This window comes from Sinocyclocheilus rhinocerous, unplaced genomic scaffold (assembly GCF_001515625.1).
Source record: "Sinocyclocheilus rhinocerous isolate Xijiao unplaced genomic scaffold, SAMN03320098_v1.1 scaffold2199, whole genome shotgun sequence".
Lineage (NCBI taxonomy): Eukaryota > Metazoa > Chordata > Actinopteri > Cypriniformes > Cyprinidae > Sinocyclocheilus > Sinocyclocheilus rhinocerous.
Genome location: NW_015659020.1, coordinates 334,892 through 355,241, shown reverse-complemented (window position 1 = coordinate 355,241; position 20,350 = coordinate 334,892). Strand labels below are relative to the sequence as shown.

General features: G+C 35.8%; 1 long non-coding RNA gene across 1 annotated transcript in view; it reads left to right on the top strand.

Moving 5' to 3' along the window:
• Positions 1 to 7,770, top strand: part of LOC107723233 (uncharacterized) — a 19,386-nt gene extending 11,616 nt beyond the window's left edge. Inside the window, exon 3 of the long non-coding RNA XR_001637899.1 lies at positions 7,088 to 7,770. This is a non-coding gene — a long non-coding RNA (uncharacterized LOC107723233). The remainder of the gene's footprint in view (positions 1 to 7,087) is intronic.
• Positions 7,771 to 20,350: the final 12,580 nt, after the last annotated feature.

Below are 20,350 nucleotides of genomic sequence, written 5' to 3'. Positions count from 1 at the left end.
TAACTTTTCCTCGACATTCTAATTTATTGAGATGCACCTGTATATGAGGGATGCGGGATATATGTCACTCCTGAAACTTTGCTTACAGAGTATGTGGCTGTTGGTCCTGTTATCAGCACCTAAAACAACTTTTATTTAAATTCTGAATCGATTATAGCCTGCCTAGAAAGCGAGCAAATAGCGCTTTCATCTAACGTTAATCACTAAAAAAGCTGTCACTCACTTCAATTTATCGCAATCTCACGATTCCGTGAACTGCAAACAATATCTTATTTACATCGTGTGTGTGACGTTTAGCATTCAGTGAATTCTGACAGTGTCACCCTGTATCTATTTATATATTTCTTTATTAATATTTTAATACCGGTATATTATTATCTTATATTAACCAGTTGCACACACGAGCATTATCCGGCTTCGCTCCTCCCGACCGCAGACGCAGGTTTACAAACCACTTTTTCCAGCATTTTTCAGTCAGTTTCTTGAATTTTCCCCCCTTATGAGCAACACATTTTTGTACATGATAAAAGCTCCTTGTGGTTTCTCGGTTTGTCCGATTTGAGCATCCATAAACAATGCAAAACACTGGCATTTTGAGTTTCTGCTAGTGATTTCTATGGAGAAAAATCACTTCCTGCCCTCCAGCTGCATTTCGCGCGTCATCAGAATCACGTGATTGCAAACAACCTATTAGTCGGTAGCCTATATAATACAGCATGTGATATATGCCATGCCTCATCTTATTTGTTTTTGTTAATAAACGCTTTGTAAGCTAGTTTGTCATTGTATCTTACTGTTTTATTGTTGTTGTGCTTTTTAATTAAGAATAACAAAGAATCCATTTTTTGTTTTAATCTTAAAAAGTGAAAGGTGTATAGATGTATGTAAGCAAATCAGACAATTATTTTTTCTTGTAAAACGTGACAAGATCAGGAATTCGAAAGTGAAAGCACTGGCTTATAACATAGCAAAAGAGGATCTCCCGATCACAAAAAAAGTTAGAAAGTTAGTCGCAAAAGAGCGACCAGTGGAAAGAATGAGTCTGGAGCCCTGATGTTACAGTTATGAAAACATTTTTATAAATTGCTGACAGTACAATACTGGACAATGATGTAATCTGCCGAATTTACCCTTCAATTATGAGACTATGGTATAAATAAATTCAACTGTATTTCACTGCAATTCATGTTATAATGTTAGAATTAAAGAACAATAAACATAATACATATTACCGTTGCACTTATCTGTACATAGTAAATGCAGTTATTTTTTAAGCGGTGTTGACATCGTATCTAAAACGTGATTTAGCCACACAAAAAAAACAACAATAACGTTACAACTCTAATGTGTCTTGCAATATCCGTGCATGCAAAGGTTCTGCGCGATCCTCTTGTTCAATATTCTCGAATATATATATATATATATATTCTCCCTATATAGATATAAAATATAATTGATATATATATATATATATATAAATATATCTCACTAAAGTGCTACATAGTCTAACCTAACTATTTTTTTCTGCACTGTGTGAATTTAAATGACATTAAATTATCCATAACAGGCTTTCATATGTGGCATGTTATAAGCCAATGTTATTTTTATACTTTGTTTGTTTGTGTATCTAGATATACTAGGTAGTATGTCACATGACTCTCATAGTCATACTAACCCCGATAATCGTCTTGTTGTTCTACCATTCCTGTAATCGTCTCAGCCAAGCAACCTGGCATATTGTGTTCTGCATATCTCACACAAAGCCTGACTCCTTTTCCACACTTTTCCAAGCTTTTGACAGCTTTGTCTGCAATAACAGGTGTCTCCTTATTCTACCACATGCATCCCTGATTCCTCACTACTGAAGGCACAAAAAAGCGAATTTTTTTCTCCACAGCTCAAATCAGGCAGATGTTGGCTCAGTTTTGGTTTTCAGGGCCTCCCTTTTCAGTTTCATCCCTCTCCCGCCTGTTTTCCACCCTCCCACCACCCTCCGGAGCGCGGTATCGACGAGGAGCCGCGACAGGAGAATCAGAGAGGGCCATCTGATCTAACTGACAGGTCCCTGGCAGATGTTTGCAGCTTTGTTGACATTTTTCAGCAAGCCCACTGAGCATCTACGGCACGTCCTCCTCTTACAAGCCTAAAGCCGAGTTACTCTGAGGAATACGCGGACCTCACTTTCATTCATTTATATGGGTTATTTATTTACAGATCTTTGTAACAGCCGTTTCAACTATTTGTGTCCTAAAAATCACATTTCCGCTTATATAATTTTATTTCTGACATGACGTACCTCGCATTTGTGTTGAAAAATCACGGCGGTGAATGCCAAGTCAGTACTTAATTAAATCAGACAGATGATTTCATGCATCAAGATTAAACTTAGGCTGGGAATTGCTCCAAGCTCTTTTAATACAGAATTTCCTTTCTTTCCCTTCCACAGAGATTGCAAATTGCAAGTGGACAGGTATCTCCGACCTCCTTAATCCCACCGAGCCGTCCCCCCGTGTCACCTGGGCTCCATCGCCAAATTGGTTTGAACTCCTCCGATTTTACAGCGCACGTCCAGATGTCAGTAAGGCTGTGAGATCTGTCGAGGAGCTGTCAGGGCGAGTTTAGGCCCCTGCCCTTGCTCTGGACATGGCCCTTACAGGTCTCGGATCGGAGCGGAGTAAGAGGGGACTCGTGCTCCCCGCTCTCCTCGACCTGTCAGCCATGTTTAGCACCTCTGCGTGTGACAGAGTTAAGATGGAGAGAACCACTTTCAACTCTTCCCACTAGATCAGTCAGGGAAGGGGTGAGGGTCAAATGCAAGCGTTTAGAAATGCATGCATGTTGATTCATTTTTCAAAAGTTTGGGGTTGGAAAGATGTTTCTGAAAGAAGTCTCTTATGCTCACCAAGGCTGCATGTATTTGATCAATAATACAGTTAAAAGTGTAATATTGTGAAATATTATTACAATGATTGATTAATTTAATGCATCCTTGCTGAGTAAAGGTATTAGTTTCTTTCAAAAAATAATTTGACATTAAACATTTAAACAGTAGCGTAGATAAAAAATACTTTCTTTTCAGCCTAAATATGGTCTCAAAAAGGAATATTACATGCCAAAAACACATCTTTTCATCATTTATTCTTGCTGATTTATAATTTATTAATTCATTTTTTACTATGATTTATACTTCTATAAAATGAATATCAAGCAATAATTCACAAAATATCTTCCTGTCTGCCAGAGCTCTCACATCATGTTTAAAAAATATAAATAACATATTTTAAAATTGTAATTAACAATATTACATTAGTCACATCACGCCAAGTTTGCCATCAAAACAACATTGTTTTTTGTTTGTCATGTGACCAGTTGTGCAAAATAAGCTTTACATACAGTAAGAAAGAACACGATACAAGGTTGGAACGACTTTGCGGTGAAGTAAATGATCCCAAAAGTTTCATTTTGTGGTTTTGTTTCCCTTTTCTATGATTTTACGGTTGTGTAGAGCTGTCAGTAGAGCTGTCATCGCCGTCTTTATTGTATGTGTATGTTCTCCACAAAACCATCAAGTGTTCGGCCAGGTCAAGGAGCTTCTGTTAACACTTTTCAAACAGCATGTCCCAAGCCCTAATCTATTCTCCTGCTGTAATTTATATTTTAAAACCTGCCCTTATTTTTTTATTTCACTAAGCCAACACATTTTTATCTTTCGCACAGCAGTTTGACAGCCACTGACAAGTGAAGTGAAAAACCCTCTCATGCAACCTGCCCTCACGAAACCTGGGAAGGTGAAATCAATACGGTTTGTATTTTAAAAAGGCACTGATACGTGAGTATGACTCAAAATTACTACCGCAGACTGACATGCAGAAGTTATGAAGATAAAAAGTGACTCAAAACAAGGACAAAAGACGATTTGGTGACGGCAATTGATATAGACACTGACATGCTGAAAGTTCAGCGCAAATGGTAATTGACAAGTGTATCAGAAATACAATGGAAAAAAAAAAAAAAGAGTGCGAAGCAACGAAATGGCATTTCTGGTGAAATGGTGCTGGTGAAGGTTGACTGAACTTCAGGATTCAGGTGACCCATTCACACTTGCTCTCCTTCCCCCCCTCCTCTCTCTCTCTTTTTCACAGTTCTTTTTTCTTCTCCATTACTCGGACGCTGAATGATGGTGATTTGGTTGAGGCCCAGTGAGTGTCTGAGGAAAATTGGTTGGTTGATAAAAACGATGCTATCAAAGAGGGCTACTTTCTCATTTACATTTAGATGAGTATTGATTATTTATTTACTCAGTGGAGTGGGATTCTTTTCCAATCTTATCTCTCTCTCGTCTTGTGCTTGTCACCTGGTAGAGGGGGGGGAAAGAAAGTGTACGAGAGATAGAGTTCTTGACACCACTCGAGGAGAACAGCATTTTGCTGCACAGATAAAAGTTAGAAGGGTGCTCTCCCTTTGTCTCCTTTTTCTCTCCACTCGTTTCTCTTCTTCCACACCAATTTTGACAGAAGAAGAAAGTTTGCAGAATTAAAACGGATTGCCCTGGATGAAAGGGTATAGGTGACAAGCTCTCAATTTGCTGCGGTAAAGAGTGCAACTTGACATACAGTAATGGCTGGAGGATTTCAGCGAGCAGTGTGGTATATTGGTGTAACATAATTTTACATTTTTTGGGGTCAATATATTGGCATATGTATTTGACTGAATGTCAAACTTGTAGCGTATATAATTTTTTAGTGACCACTGAGTCTCATTTTTTCCTTCAGACAGGTACTTGTGGCAATGCTTAATTCAACAAATTTTGAATTAATAATTATGCCTGATATGTGTACTGTAGGGGAGACTGGGGAAAGATGTCACATGATTTTTTGCCCAAGTAAATATTTCTCAGGGTCGGTTTATTTTTAAAGTTACATACAGTACCTTAAAGTATTGGCTACAAAAAGCTATTGGACATTCAGACATTATTGCCCCTCAAGGAAGGAAGGAAGGAAGGAAGGAAGAAACAGAAAGAAACAAAGAAACAAATTTTTTTTTAATTGAACAATATTGTGCTGTTGTGACAACATGCCCCAATAGTGTAAGCAATGGAACATTCTTTTAAAGGCTTTACAGCCAATAAATAAATAAAAAAAACGTCAAACCATATATATAAATTGAATAATCATCAAAGAAGAAAAACTATATCACTGTATCATGGTTTCCACAAAAATATTAAGCAGCAAAAAGAAAAATTAACACTGAAATGTTCAAATCAGCATATTAGAATGATTTCTGAAGGATCATGTGACACTGAAGACTGGAGTAATGATGCTGAAAATTCAGCTTTGCCACCACAGGTATACATTTTTAAATATTTACAATAGAAAATTATTTTAAATAATATTTCACAACAGTACTGTTTTAACAGTAAAATAAATTTAGCCTTGATGAGCATAAGAGGCTTCTTGCATAAACAATTAAATATCTAGTCAACCGCAAAGTCTTCTAAATGGTAGTTTATATATAAACGCTATGTGTAAATATTTTAGCATGGCGGACAATTGGCCCAAAAAACTCATAGTTACTGAAATACATCTCATGTGACAACTTGCCCCGGTCTCCCCTATACTTGTAAGACACATTGGATATTGCTGACTGTACTGTACCTGTACGTTTCCTCATTGTATGGATGGCATGTGAAGTGACTGGGTGCAGTGGAGACAGCAGCAGGATGGGGGTACATAGCTCTCTGCAGTGCTAGAGGACCCCTGACAGACCCTGCCTCTTCCTCTCAGCGCTGTGATGGAGAGTGAGCCGTCTCCTGAGGTGGCCTCTGTCAGCTCCGCTTTGCTTCAAAAGGAAGATAGGTAGCACAGCCGCTGCGGCCTGCATCAGCCACCCATCTCCCTGCCCTCACCCCGTGGGCGACGCTAGGCATGGGATATCCCTGCAAACACATGGAAGCCGGACCTAGATGGTGTCACAGGAAAGAGGTTCATTAGCATAATGTTCTTAGTCTTACGTAAAATACATGCAGTCATTTAATACACAGATTAATTTCCTCTAAATATAGTTAATCTTCCATCTGAATCAACATCTGTTCATTTATAAGGATGAAGTGGACCAAAAATAAGTGAGTTTAGGTTCAGGTGATTGATTGGCTGGGTGTGACCTCACAATAATTCTGACAGCTCACCTCATGAATATTAATTAGGTGATGCACAAATAATTTAGCATTATCTTTTACAATTTATAGTGAACAGATAACCTGGTGACACATTTAATTAGATAATTTAATGTCAAACATAACCTGATAACAATCACAGCAAACATGCAGCATTAAAAATAAACTCCAGCTGCACATTGTTATATATAGCTTCATCACTGCCACACATTTCATAAAGCTTTTTTTTTTCTTTTGCGCACAAAAAATATTCTCGTAGCTTCGTAAAATTACAGTTGAACCCCTGATGTCACATGGACTATTTTGCCGATCTCCTTGCTATGTTTCTGAGTGTTGATCGGAGGGTCAGAGAGCTTTCAGATTTCATCAAAAATATCTTAATTTGTGTTCCGAAGATGAATGAAGGTCTTCCAGGTTTGGAACAACATGAGGGTGAGTAATTAATGACAGAATTCTCATTTTTGGGTGAACTATCCCTTTAACTTAATATATTTAACATAATACAGTGGCTATACTTTCGAATGCAAGAACAGTTTTATAGCAATATATATTCAATATATATATACAGTGGTGTGAAAAAGCGTTGGCCCCCTTCCTGATTTCTTATTTTTTTGCATGTTTGCATGTCACACTTTAATGTTTCAGATCATCAAAAAATTTAAATATTAGTCAAAGATAACACAAGTAAACACAACATGCAGTTTTTAAATGAAGGTTTTTATTATTAAGGGAAAACAAAACCCAAAACTACATGGCCCTGTGTGAAGAAGTGTTTGCCCCCCTGTTAAAACTGTGGTTTATCACACCTGAGTTCAATTTCTCTAGCCACACCCAGGCCTGATTACTGCCACACCTGTTCGCAATCAAGAAATCTCTTAAATAGGAACTGCCTGACAAAGTGAAGTAGACGACGAGGGCGGTTGGCGACACTAGGATGTGACTGGAGCAGAGATGGAAGGAAGTGACGTAGGATCAGGAAGTGAGCTGGACATAGAGGATGAATGTATTGGCGGGGAGAAAGGAGGTAAAAATGGAAATTGGAACATAGTAGAAAATCGGAAAAGGAAAAAAAAATGGAATCAACTTTCTGGTTCGGAAAGTGAAAGGGAAAGACAACAGGAGAAAAGGAAAAAGGAAGAGTTTAAGGTAATGATACATTTCTTGTCCGATAATATGAATGCATTGAACCCACTGAAAATAACTAAAGCGATCAAAGAAGAGATCGGGAAAATCGAACATGCGAAAATGTTACGGAATGGAAAGTTGCTACTTTTTTGTAAAGATAGCAGACAACAAAAACAGGTACTAGGCTTAAAGACATTAGCAGGGAAAAAAATTTCGTGTACACTGTTGGAAGAGAAGAAATGGATGAAGGGAGTAATAACAGGGGTCCCAACAGATGTATCAGAAGACACAATCAAGAGAAGTTTATCAGGAGCAAAAGTGGTAGGGGTCAAACGTCTGAAATATGTTAGAGATAAAGAAAAGCTGGATAGCTTATCTGTAATGGTGCAGTTTGATGAGGAAAGATTACCAGAAAGAGTATTCTTTGGGTTTATAAGCTATGCTGTTAGACAGTATGTTCCTCCTCCGCTTAGATGCTATATGTGTGTGTGTATAATATATATATATATATACAGTATATATAAAATACACCTTGCTAAGTGTACTGCGTTAGGCTAACCGAGACTTGTCATTTGCACTTATATATTGTTGCTCTTTTGTTAATTTTGACTGCTTTTATTGTCCTCATTTGTAAGTCGCTTTGGATAAAAGCGTCTGCTAAATGATTAAATGTAAATGTAAATAGCAATCCTGAAAACACACATTATTAAGCATCACAACCATTTTCAATAATAATAACAATAATAATTTTCTTCAGCACCAAATCAGCATATTAGAATGCTGCTGAAAATTCAGCTTTGCCATCACTAAAATAAATTACATTTTAGAATATTTTAAATGTAATAGTTATTTAAAATTGTCATTTTTTCCACAGTATTTCTGTTTGACGGTATTTTTGATCAAATAAATGCAGCATTGGTGAACACTAGACTGTTCTTTCAAAATTTCAAAGTTCTTTCTAATCACCACTCATCATAAGAATAAGAAAATATGATCGATTAAAATCTTAAAATGGGTCACTGATGTCAATAACAGGTGAGCTATGCATATTGCTTGACTTCCTAAATGGCATGTTGGAATGTTCTTTCTTTCTTTCAGTTGTAACTCAGTTACAAATGACTTCTTTAAACAGATTACAATGAGTCAAAATCAGGGCTAGACAAATAAGTGTTGTCCAATACTTACCACATCACCACTAAAACAAACATCTGTCTGACTTACCAGACCTAAATGTCACTAAATGGATGTAAAGATGCATTTGGCAAAGCGCTCAGGGTGATTAACTCTGTGGGCCTAAAATGGGCACTGACTACCAGAGACTTCCATCACTGCTCAAGAATGGGCATCCATTTTTCTTTGTTAGTCAGTCAGTCATTAGCCTAGTTACACATCTGGATCCCAACAGCACTTTAAGAATATGGACTGCTCTGACGAGGAGGGGAAAAAAAGCTAATTAGCCAAACTGGAGAGGAACATCTTGTTTTCCTAGCCCCCTAATGGATTAGACCAAGGTCTTTTGAAATGCAAACTTATCAAGGAGACACAGTTAGAGGATCTGTCCCCTTTGGAGTTGCAAGTCCCTGTCTACCGTCTGTCCTCTGAGTTAATGAGTAAACATTAGGATTGGCTTTACTCTATCACTTGCTACACAGCTAAACCAGAGTAAAGGGTAACTGTGTTAAGATTCTGTGTTCGATTTAACCGCTCAGTCTCGAAGCCAAAATGTATTTAGTTTCACCTTATAACTGTCTGTCTTTACCGCTGTTTTTGAAAAGAGGTGCTTTCAATGCGCTTTGTTGAAAATGCCCTTGGGGGCCGAGGCCTTTTCTCTGTTAGTGCCAAAGATGGCAAAGGCTCTCCTGACATTTTGGGAACCGTTTCTAAAAGGGTAAACATTGCCCTGAGTTTTTGCCCTTCGTTGGATGACAACTTTATTATATATTTCAAACATCTCTCCATCAATGTTATCAAAATGAAATTCTCCTTATGAATCCAGCTAACAAAAATAAGAATGTTTAGCTAACATTCCCATTAAGTTGTAAAAAATATTTCTGAATATTCTGTGGATGTTCAAAAGGTTCTTTTTTTTTTATGTTGTTTCTTGGTTATGTGAACGTTAAGGGAACATTCCAATTTCTAATTTTTCAGACATTATGGAAACATTACTTTTGAATGTTCTCTGAACATTTTGAAACAAGAAACATTTAAAATAATGAACATCCAACTAAATCGTAAAAAAAAATCCATGAACAATGTATAAATAATGTTTTTGTGCTTAGATTTTCAGAACGTTATTAAAGATCAGACCATTTTAAACAAACATTCTATTATTTTACTGAAAGAATGCTTGTTCATAACTTTGATAGAACCTTGCAGGAACGTTCTGAGAATGTTCCATGTTAGCTAGGGTATCACTATATGTATTTTTATTCTTCCCTTTCAGATCTCTTAACTTCAAATTGAGAGATCTGGTTGTGATAGAAAACTACATCTAATTCATTTCTGAATGCACTTGCAATCTTTTCTGTCGTAGTCTAAAGCAAAAACAAAAACAGCATGAAAGGGAATAATCTGATCTTTTTTTTCCCTTATTATATAAGTTTCATTTCATTTCAATGCATCTCTTCCTGGAGACTACTACATATCTAGGTATCTCTTAGATAGAGGTCACCTGTCCGACACGAGAAGAAGAAAAAAAGAGTTCCCTGCTAGTGTTGGGCTGTGCGGAAAGGACTGTGAATCTAATTGGACTTCAGTTAGGGCTTTCTAAATCCAGCTCTTTGGCATGACCTTGGAATAATGGCAGCACTAGAAGAATAGAGAGGCAGAGGGGTTCATAAACAGCTGAATCTGGTCTTTTGTGTGGGCTGATCTGCAGAGGAAAGACAGACAGGGCTGGGATTGCTCGCCAGACGGGAGAGCTGGGTTCACTATGCCCTTTGTCATGAAAAGTGTGGCATGACCTCAGGAGTTGTGTGCACACAAACACACACACACACACACACACACACACACACAGGAATAGAGCTTTTCGTTTGTTTGTTTGTTTTTTTCTAAAATCACAATACATCAAATATTCTTCATGAAAAATAAAGGTTTTTAGCTGCTGAGCTAACAGCACAGAAGATAGATAGATAGATAGATAGATAGATAGATAGATAGATTTAAGGTTTATATAACCTTATACCCTAAGGTTTATAGTTGTTCATCCACAGACTATATTAAACAAAAATGTATTTAAATAAACAGATATAAATAAATTTGACTGTTATTGGTTTCCTGTTCTGCTGTATGAAAATGTACTTAATATATTAAATCTTCTTAAAGTTAAATATATTTTTTATAATAAAAAATATTTATTTAAGATAAATAATTTAAAAAACAGGGTCTTTGTATTCAATAAAATACAAGTGTATTTGCGAGAACATTTAGGGCCCCTCCCCTTGCCGTCCCCTGGTGCAGTTGTTGTGTGGAACGGTGAGCCTAGCGGGGTGTAAACAAACACAGTCTCCCTCAATGTCCTGACAAGGTAGAACCCCGGCCTGCTCTTGACCCCACATTAAATCCTCATTATGCCTAATGCAATCTGAGCCCAGCTCCTGTGACACAAAAGAAAAATCAATTAACATGATTAGTGGCACAAACACCGAGACTTATTGGCCCATCAAATCTAAATTTGCTCTGTGTCATTCTATTGTTTAATTTTTGCATTCACTTATTTATAAGAAAGACATAAAGAGTTGTCTTTATGTTGTCGGTCACATGTTTTCATTGTTTTCCTTGTCCAGCTGGGTTTTTTTTGGCGCGCATTATCAATACATTAAAACTCATGGAGCACATCTGTACATGACATGCAGGACTAATACATCACTGCACATCTAAAGATATAAAGCCCCTGTTGCAGTGGCTGGCTGATTCATGGCGTGGAGTCCTCATTAAGTGTTGGTTGTGTTTTCTACCAGGTTTGATTCGGTTTTTAATTAATTTTCCGAGATGGCTCTCGGAGCTCCGTTGTCATATTAAAGTCCTGTGAGCTCTAGACCTGTCAGAGGGGAAGAAACGGTTATGGCTCATCCTGAGATTAATATCTCATCACTGGTGATGTATTACCTTGATAAGCTGCAGCACGAGGTTCACTAATCAACATTTTAAAAATATTATGCATTTCCGCAGTTTGCTCCTGTATGATAGATGAACATTTGAGTGGACAGTGAACAGTCAACAAGCTGCAGTACCTGCACTACATCTCCAGGATTCAATTATTGCCAGTTGTTTTTTTTTTCTTCAAAATTGTATATATTTTTCCAGCAAATATGGGGAAATATCTCATTTATCATTCTGAGGGATCAAAATATTTTGTCATTTGTGCAAAAAAGATGTCTGCAAATGTTTGTCTCATATTTTAACTGCATGAAGTATGTTTTTGGTTGATTTTCCTGATGGGGAAACTAGTTATGTACAGATATAAAACTGTGAATATGTTTATCCAATTAAGTATTTTTCTAAATTATAATTAGGAATAATTTCTGATGGAGTATACTGCAGCAAAACAAGTTTTTTGGGTAACTTTCCATCAGTGTTGGGTAAGTTAAAAAGTAATTACTAGCTAATAATTACATCTTCAGCAATGTAATTAGATTACTAATTACTCTCTCTAAAATACATTGCATTGCTTACTTTCTAAATTCGATATCAACCTCGACCAGTTGAACAATGCAAGCACAGACATGAAACTTCTCTTTTAATTCTTTCTAATAAATAATATAAAATTGCATAAATTGTTGAACTGAGCAAAGTATATGAAGGGACAATGTTACATTAAAAACATAGATTTTTACCTTATACATTAAATTTTGATGTTAAATTCACTATTGGTTTATACAGAATTGTTCTATAGTCTATAATGCAATTACATTAGAAGTAACTGTAATGAAATTACAGAAAAATTAATAGTAACCCCTACTTTACTTTTTTTAAAGGAAAAACGTAATTAAATAACAGTAATTAATTACTTGGTAATGCATTACACTCAACATTGCTTTCCATTACAAAATCTAAATTAAATGACATTAAATCCTTAAAATAAGACATATACATTTTTTTTCTTTAAACATAACACCTCACTAAATGGTAGAAGATTAAAAAAATGCCAATGTGATCAGAAATATAAACTTCAAAATATATTCCCCTAAAATTGTTTCTCTAGTATTTTTATCCGCATTTAAATGGATATTTTTTACTGGAAAACAAGTCAAGAGGCACTGAATGTCTAACCAGCAGGGTAAGTGTTAGTGTGTATATGCATGCGATATTAGCTCCCAGTGAAGTTTGACTTGGTGTATCTGGAAGCTGTCAGATGAGAAAGCTCTAAAAGGTCGGGACAGATCAGAGAAGATAAATGCTGAGTGGGGAGGACAGCTGTTTTGGAGAAGGGGAACACCAGTGTCTCTCAATACTGGGGCAAAGGATCATCCCCAACAGCACAGAAGATGCCGGGCCCAGCATGTGTCCTCCAGAAGGACTTGTCCTCCTCTTTGAAAACAGATTAAATGTGCTAAACACATCTCTCCTGATAAATACATATATATTTTATTACATTAAATTTTTTGTACACTGTTGGGGTTAGGGCTATAAAAAATATCAAACAGGGGGCGCTACATCAATAATCATATATATATATTTTTTTTTTAGTATGGATAGTGTAACTATTATAAGATACACTGCAGTTGAACCAAACATTCATTTAAACATGATAATGTTTTGTCAGACTTTCTAATTATGGTAGTGGAAGATAACAGTGACAAGCAGTATTTCCTTTATGTTCAGACATGAAAAAGAATCCATTCTGGCCCTCAACATACAGCTGCAATCTCACTCAAGCAACAGCTAGTTATAATATGTCAGCAGAAATATTACAGCCCCATTTGTTTAATGAAACTTGTTAACCGCGGAGCAGAAAACAAATAGAAGGGATTATCGGTTCACTCATTGGAAACATGTCATTTTGTGTTAGCGTGAGAAAAACTCAAGGACTAGAGCTCATGCCTTTGTCGTCTCAAGAGGGGAAACTGCTAATGGCCTTCGAAGGCAGAGATCGAACGCAGTCATAAAGACATGGCCATTGATGACCGACGGAATATGGTATCGTAATGCTAATAGCATAACCGGATGATATGCCATGCATTTTCCTTATACTGTATGCCACACGAAGGCAGCAGTAGATTAAACTGTATTTGTCTTTTGTTTCCGCAATCCTGTTCAGGTAGGGAGCAATTTTAGAGTGTGTCTTGTTCAGACCCTTCCAGGGACAAAAATCTGGTCATTGTCTTGTGATAATCACAATAATGCAAAGGAAAACACACAGATCTTTGTCTAAACAAATCTCATTAGTAAGTCACCTTGGATGAACCTATCTACCAAACGAATAAACATGTGTCTTTGCACTCTGTGGAATGATACTTAAAGGAACAGTTCTCCCAAAAATGAAAATTTGATGAAAATGTACTCACCCTCAGGATGAATTTGTTTCTTTGTTGGAACAGATTTGGTGAAATGTAACATTACATCACTTGCAGGCCTGAGGGGGAGTACATTTTAAGCAAACTTTCATTTTTGGATGAACTGTTCCTTTAAAGTGCTCTGGGTGATTTTGACAGGATTGACAGTTTAGGCTCACATGATTGAAAATTTATCCTGTTTATTTTCTTAATTCATGTTTATGGTTTTGTTGGGAACAATCATCTGTTCATGTTCCGTCTGAATATCCTGTTTCACTCAAAAATACATCATAAACTATATAGGCTGAAAATTGTGTTTTATGTTAATTTTGGAACCCTAACTATCTCACTTTTTGACCCAAACATCTATTTCTTAACATATGGACCTTTCTATTAACATTGGATTGCTAACTAACAAATTAGGTTACAAAAGACTTGACCTTTTAAGTTAACTACAATCATTTGGGATATAAAAAATTAGCATGACCCTGCCATTTCTCTGTATGCAAACTAAGTTTGCCATACACACAGTCCCTGCCTAAACAGAACCTTGTGGCCAACAAAATGTTTTACCTCCCTGTGCCTGGGCCTTGACTGACAGCTGTCATGTCTTCGCCACACTCAACATATTTGTCAGAAGCCATCTCCATGATGGACTTTATCTGAGGGGCTTTCCCTGTGATGAGACACATGCGGGCGCGTGCACACACACACACACACACAATGAGACCTGTAGGGAGGATCAATGAATCCATGCAACCCCTAAGGAGCAACTGGGATTGCGAATGTGATATGATTTATTAATTACTAGAGAGGAAATGAGAGAGAGATGCTTAGTTCTTAATTTATTTAATTTGACTGTTTATGAATTTTAGGATAAAAAAAAAGTTGGTATAATTTTAAAAAATATCTGTGGACCTAGTAAACTATATTTTTGGGCAAACCATGCGACACAATTTAAAATGTATTTCTATGAAAATAAAATGATATAATGAAACTTGATTACTTTTTATCCTTTATATTATAGATTTTATAAATCTATTACTTTTTTAATCAAAAATTAGTTTTTAAGAGTTCTGTATCTCCTTATAATAACATACTCAGCACAATTCATTCTTCATTCACAGGTTTTGATGCCAAGATTAGCCATTAGTGTCCTCTGTTGCATGCTGGGAATGGGGTAACAGTGTCAATGCTTCTCGCCTCTACTCCCTTTACAGCCCAATCTGCTGTCTGCGGCCTCTCCACCTCATCAATGCACCTGGCGTTATATTTGACGTAGCACTGATTCATGGCCCTCTGCCCACAATCAACCGGCATAAATTATTCTTATTTACTCTCACCGTGATTAAGATGCTGTCACATAATGTCACTCAAGCATATTTTTATAGATCAAATGAAAATTGGCATCAAGGAAAAGCAGGTCAAGTTCATCAATTAAAAGAGGTGCTTTTTTATTTATAGATTTCACTTCTCTCACTCTCTCTTTTTTTTCTCTCCCTCTCTCACTAAATGGACTAGTACACATAAAGTGCTCTGTGAGTGATTGATTTTAGTATTAATCTTACATAAAGCATAACACACTTTTGCATGAGTAATCACAATGGCAAATATTGACACAGCACTATTGCTCAAACCGAATGTATCTTAAGAGTCTCAGTGGACAGTACTGTAGATGCTTTAAAAAATGCTCATGCTGTCCACATTTGACCCTTAAAGGGACAGTTCAACCAAAAAATTCTGAACAGAAAATTCTGTCATCATTTACTTTGTTACCTTCGTGTTGTTCTGAATCTGTAAGACTTGCTTCTGCAGAACACAAAAGGTGACTTTTGGAAGAATGTCCTGGCCACTCTTTTCAGTGAGAATATGAATAAGGACTGGGTCTGAAAAACTGAAATACAAAAAACACCATAAAGTATTGTTTATATAAATGTATATAAATCATTTTAATAAAGATATAAGAAGTCATGCGTTATGTTTGTTATATAACACAATTTTTAAATGTTAATTTAATAATGTTGTTAAAAGGAGTCTCTTGTGCTCACAAAGGCTGCATTTATTGAATCAAAGTACAGTTTATTACAATTTAAAATAACTGTTGTATAACTATTTTAATATATTTTAAAATGTCATTTATTCCTTTGATGAAAAGCTGAATTTTCAACAGCCATTACTTCAGTCTCCAGTGTCACTTCGCATTATACTTCACATGATAAATCATTCTAATATGCTGATTTGATGCATATTAACATTTCTTGTTATTTTCATGTTGAAAACAGTTGTGCTGCTTATTATTTTGTGGAAAGTGTGGTACTTTTTTTTCAGGATCCTTTGAAAGTTCAAAGAGCATTTATTTCAAATAGAAATATTTTGTAACATTATAGATATATGTACAGTATTTTCACTTTTGATCAAGTTAATGCATCCTTGCCTGCTACTTTCTTTTTGAAAAAATCAAGGATTTTGTATATATACTCAAATACATAGATTCACAGGATAAAATAAGTATACACATACAAAAGTTTTGTATATAAGTTTATACACACACGCACACACATTTAATTTTCAATACATTTTAAAGGGAAAACCTATAAGGTCAAGGCTTTTTGTAGAAGGATTGTTATTTTTTATAAAGGCCCCCTGACAGGGCCAGAAATGAAAGCGTTAAAAATCTATGATCCTCAGAGCATGTGTCCGCGGAAAAAGAATGAGGTTCACCCAATGTTTTAAAGATAAAAAAAATGCAATGGAAGAGAATGAGGGAAAGAGGAGAAGTTGAATATATATTTCACACGATAAGAGAAAAGATGAAGCAGAGGAAAAAAAGATTCTATTACCGTGGCGACAGTTACAAACCTGCCCTTGTGTGGAGTAGCCTCTGCTGAAAAGATTGATGCAATGAGTTCTGACCTTGGCTTGGAGCTGAAACTGGTGATGTATGTATGAGCATCTCCTTGCTAAATGGACCCAGATTTGTTGTGCTAATATACATGGAAGCCCAGTACCAAACTCACCACGGCGATAAATCAGCAGCCATTTTAGGTGTCATCTCTGGTTTATATTCCTCTTCTGTTTCTATTGCTCTAATCCATGTCACTAGCGTCATTTGAAACCAAACGGCATTATATTACTCTGTCGTCGCTGAGTTAATCCCGGCGGTACATTAGCAATATGGGAATTCATGTTTAAACATATCGCAAAGAGTGACCATCTTCTTACAAGTGTTTGTACAGTACAACATCCATGTTAACTTCACCAACATTAGGCGTCTAGCATATTATTTCATTCTGGAGTATCAAACTCATCTGAACCCTTTTTTCGACCTGACTTGACCTTGAAATGAGGACAAACGTTAAAATGCTTTTTAGTGTTGTTACACTACAACGAAACAGCGGCACAGACGTGAGACCCAGAGGTAAACAAGGTTAGTCCTACACATTGATATATGCTTGCTATTCTAATTCACCCAATTGAGTTGCAGGAGACTTATGGAGGGGGTTATGAAAGAAAGCATGTGCTCTCTGCTTCTCTTTCTTCTATTTACCCTTCTTGTCCTGTTCTGTGCTTTTGAAAGGGCCAGCCACTTTTCCTCACAACCTTTCTTTTTTAAATTCCTCCTCTGCTAGAGACACGGGGCTCTGTTTGATGACCTTTCAGTCTGTTTACATGTTTCTGTGGAGAAGGTAACCTTTTGACATAACCTTTTTTCTGTAATGGAATGGACTGCTGAAAAGATAAAAACGGAGAATTCATTGCCATGCTTGAATTAGAATTACAAAACATGTGAAAAACCGTATGAAATATATTTATTCCTTGCTAAAACGATGAAATCTTGAAATAAGCTACTGCCAAAATATTGATGATGAGTAGTCATTACAAAATAAAAAAGTGTGTCAACTACACAAGTCTGACTTTAATTTATATGCTTCTGTAAAAGAAGATCTTGTAATATTTCAATCTAAAGCACATGTACTGTATGTCAAATTAGCATTGATACATTTTACACAATGTCTGTACCATAGCCATGACACTTGAATTTGCATTATAACTCCACTGTTTTATTAAATATAGTCATAAAATTTGAACTATTCACATTGTCCTGTCCATAATGATAGCTCAGAGTTCAGAGTGCCTCATTACACTCATTCAGAACAGTGTTCTTGATATTTGCAGTGATCCCTGCCTGCTCTGGCATTTGTAATTGAATGACACTTCACACCCATTTTAAACTCTAGCTAATCATGAGTGATCCTAATAAAGGCCATAACTGGCTCAGATGTGTGCTCTCTTGCACAATTTTGTTTTTCTCATAGAAAACAAGAATCATTACTAGTGTAGTATTATGTATCCTTTAAGGTCAAACTGTATTCAAGCCATAGCTAAATTAAGCTCAGTGGTACTTAATACTCTACACTCATCATATAGTGCAAGATGGATGAATTGTACCTAATACCTGCAGGTGTAAATGCCAGTCATTTAGACTTTAGAAGTAATTTAGCTTGTTTCTAGAGTTGAAATATATTAAGATGAGTAAAATTAAAAACAGTAATACACATAAACCAAAATTAACCAATAACTAATAAACCAAAATAACCAAGTTTATTAATAAGAAATAACATTTTTAGATTTTTATAGCTTTTGATATGACAAATTTGTAGCATTAAATATTGCCTATTTGTGTCTTTAATTTAAAAACTTTTTTAAATGCATAATGCCTGCACATGAGACATTTTGCAAAATAAATAAGTAAATAAATATTTTCCACTTATAGTCATCAGATGTACACTTATTTATTTATTTATTTTTGGTTGTTATTATCATTAAAAATATTTCCCATTTTAATATATTTTAAAATGTAATTTATTTCTTTTATTTTCAGCGGCCATTATCCCATCAATTAGTGTCGCATGATCCTTCAGAAATAATTCTATGTTTATTTGTTCCTTAAGAAACATGTATTATCAATCTTGAAAACAGTTGTGCTGCTTAATATTATAAATTAGAATTTAGAAATGTCTTTACTGCCCCATTTTATCCATTTAATTCAGTGAATCATTGCTGAATTAAACTATTAATATCTTTTTTTTTAAATAATTTAAAAAAACTTACGAATGGTGGTATATATGAGAAATTCAATCATATGTAATTCTTGTATAAGGGTCCTTTATGAAGGGATTCAGTTGCTCACTTTCATTTGGATCAACCCTATGTTAGGGCAATATTTCCATGTCCATATTGCCCTTCAAGGGTGCAAATACACCATTTGGAATTCACCCTATATTAAGAAAGCATAATGATGGATCTTATCACTGTAAGACTTATTCACTTCAGCTATGTTTTAATCAAATGTTTGCTTCATATATATATATATATCTTCTCTTGACATCCCTGGCCCAAAATGTAACCGTCAAAGCCGTCACCTGAAATAGATCAATCATTATTCTATTCAAGTCTGTAATGATGTGTTTGGCTATTGTGAGTGTCCCCGTTATCTATGACACAGAGGTCAGAGAGGGACGGCCCGTCTCTAACAGCTCTCTACCGCAGCTGCCACATGTCTTATGAAATTGTGCATATCACCAAAATCATCCTCTCTCCCTCTTTCTTTTGGGCCGCCACTACTTGTATCCAGGCAGAGAGTCAGATTCATTTAATCAGCTCAAACAGTGTCCCATTCACTCTGTATTACCAATTCTGTCTCCAGATCTCTTATCAGCGCGATGTATGTACGGATGGAGGCGGCATCCTCACACGCTACAAATGAATGAATTATTGGACATGTGGTATTGGGAAGCGATAGATACAGAAATTCGAGCCCTGTAATATGTTTGCTTTCCTAGCCTTATCATTTCAGACAAAAACGCTGCTTATCAGCCAACCCCGCTCACAACCCACTGAATGTAAAGTTGTTTCCTCACACGTCTTCTCCTTTCAAGAGCTTATTATTGCCTGATCTTTGTCTGGAGAGAGTAAATGAAATGTGTATATTATTTTATTGCACATTAGGATGTTAAGACATATATATACACTTCCATTTAAAAGTTTGGGGTCAGTACGTTTTTTTTTTTTTATTAATACGTCTATTCAGCATAAATGAATTGATGAAAAAAGTGACATTTATAATGTTACACAAGATTCCTATTTCAAATAAATACTGTTCTTTTGAAGTTCCATCAAACAATCCTGAACATATATCAAGGTTATATTAAACAGCACAACTGTTTTAAACATTGATAATAATAAGAAATATTTCTTGAGAAGCAAATCAGCATTAGAAGGATTTCTGAAGGATCATGTGAGACAGAAGACCGTATTTGCTGCTGAAATTTCAACTTTGCCATTACTGGAATACATATTATAATGAAGTAGAAAACAGTTATTTTAAATTGTAATTATACAGTATGTCACAATATCACTGTTTTTTAAACAATTAAATGCAGACTTGGCGAGTATAAGAAAACATCTTTAAAAAAATCTTACCAACCCCAAACTTTTGAATGGTGGTGATTTTACCACAGTTTCTTGTGGATAATTGAAAAAAAAAATGTAGATA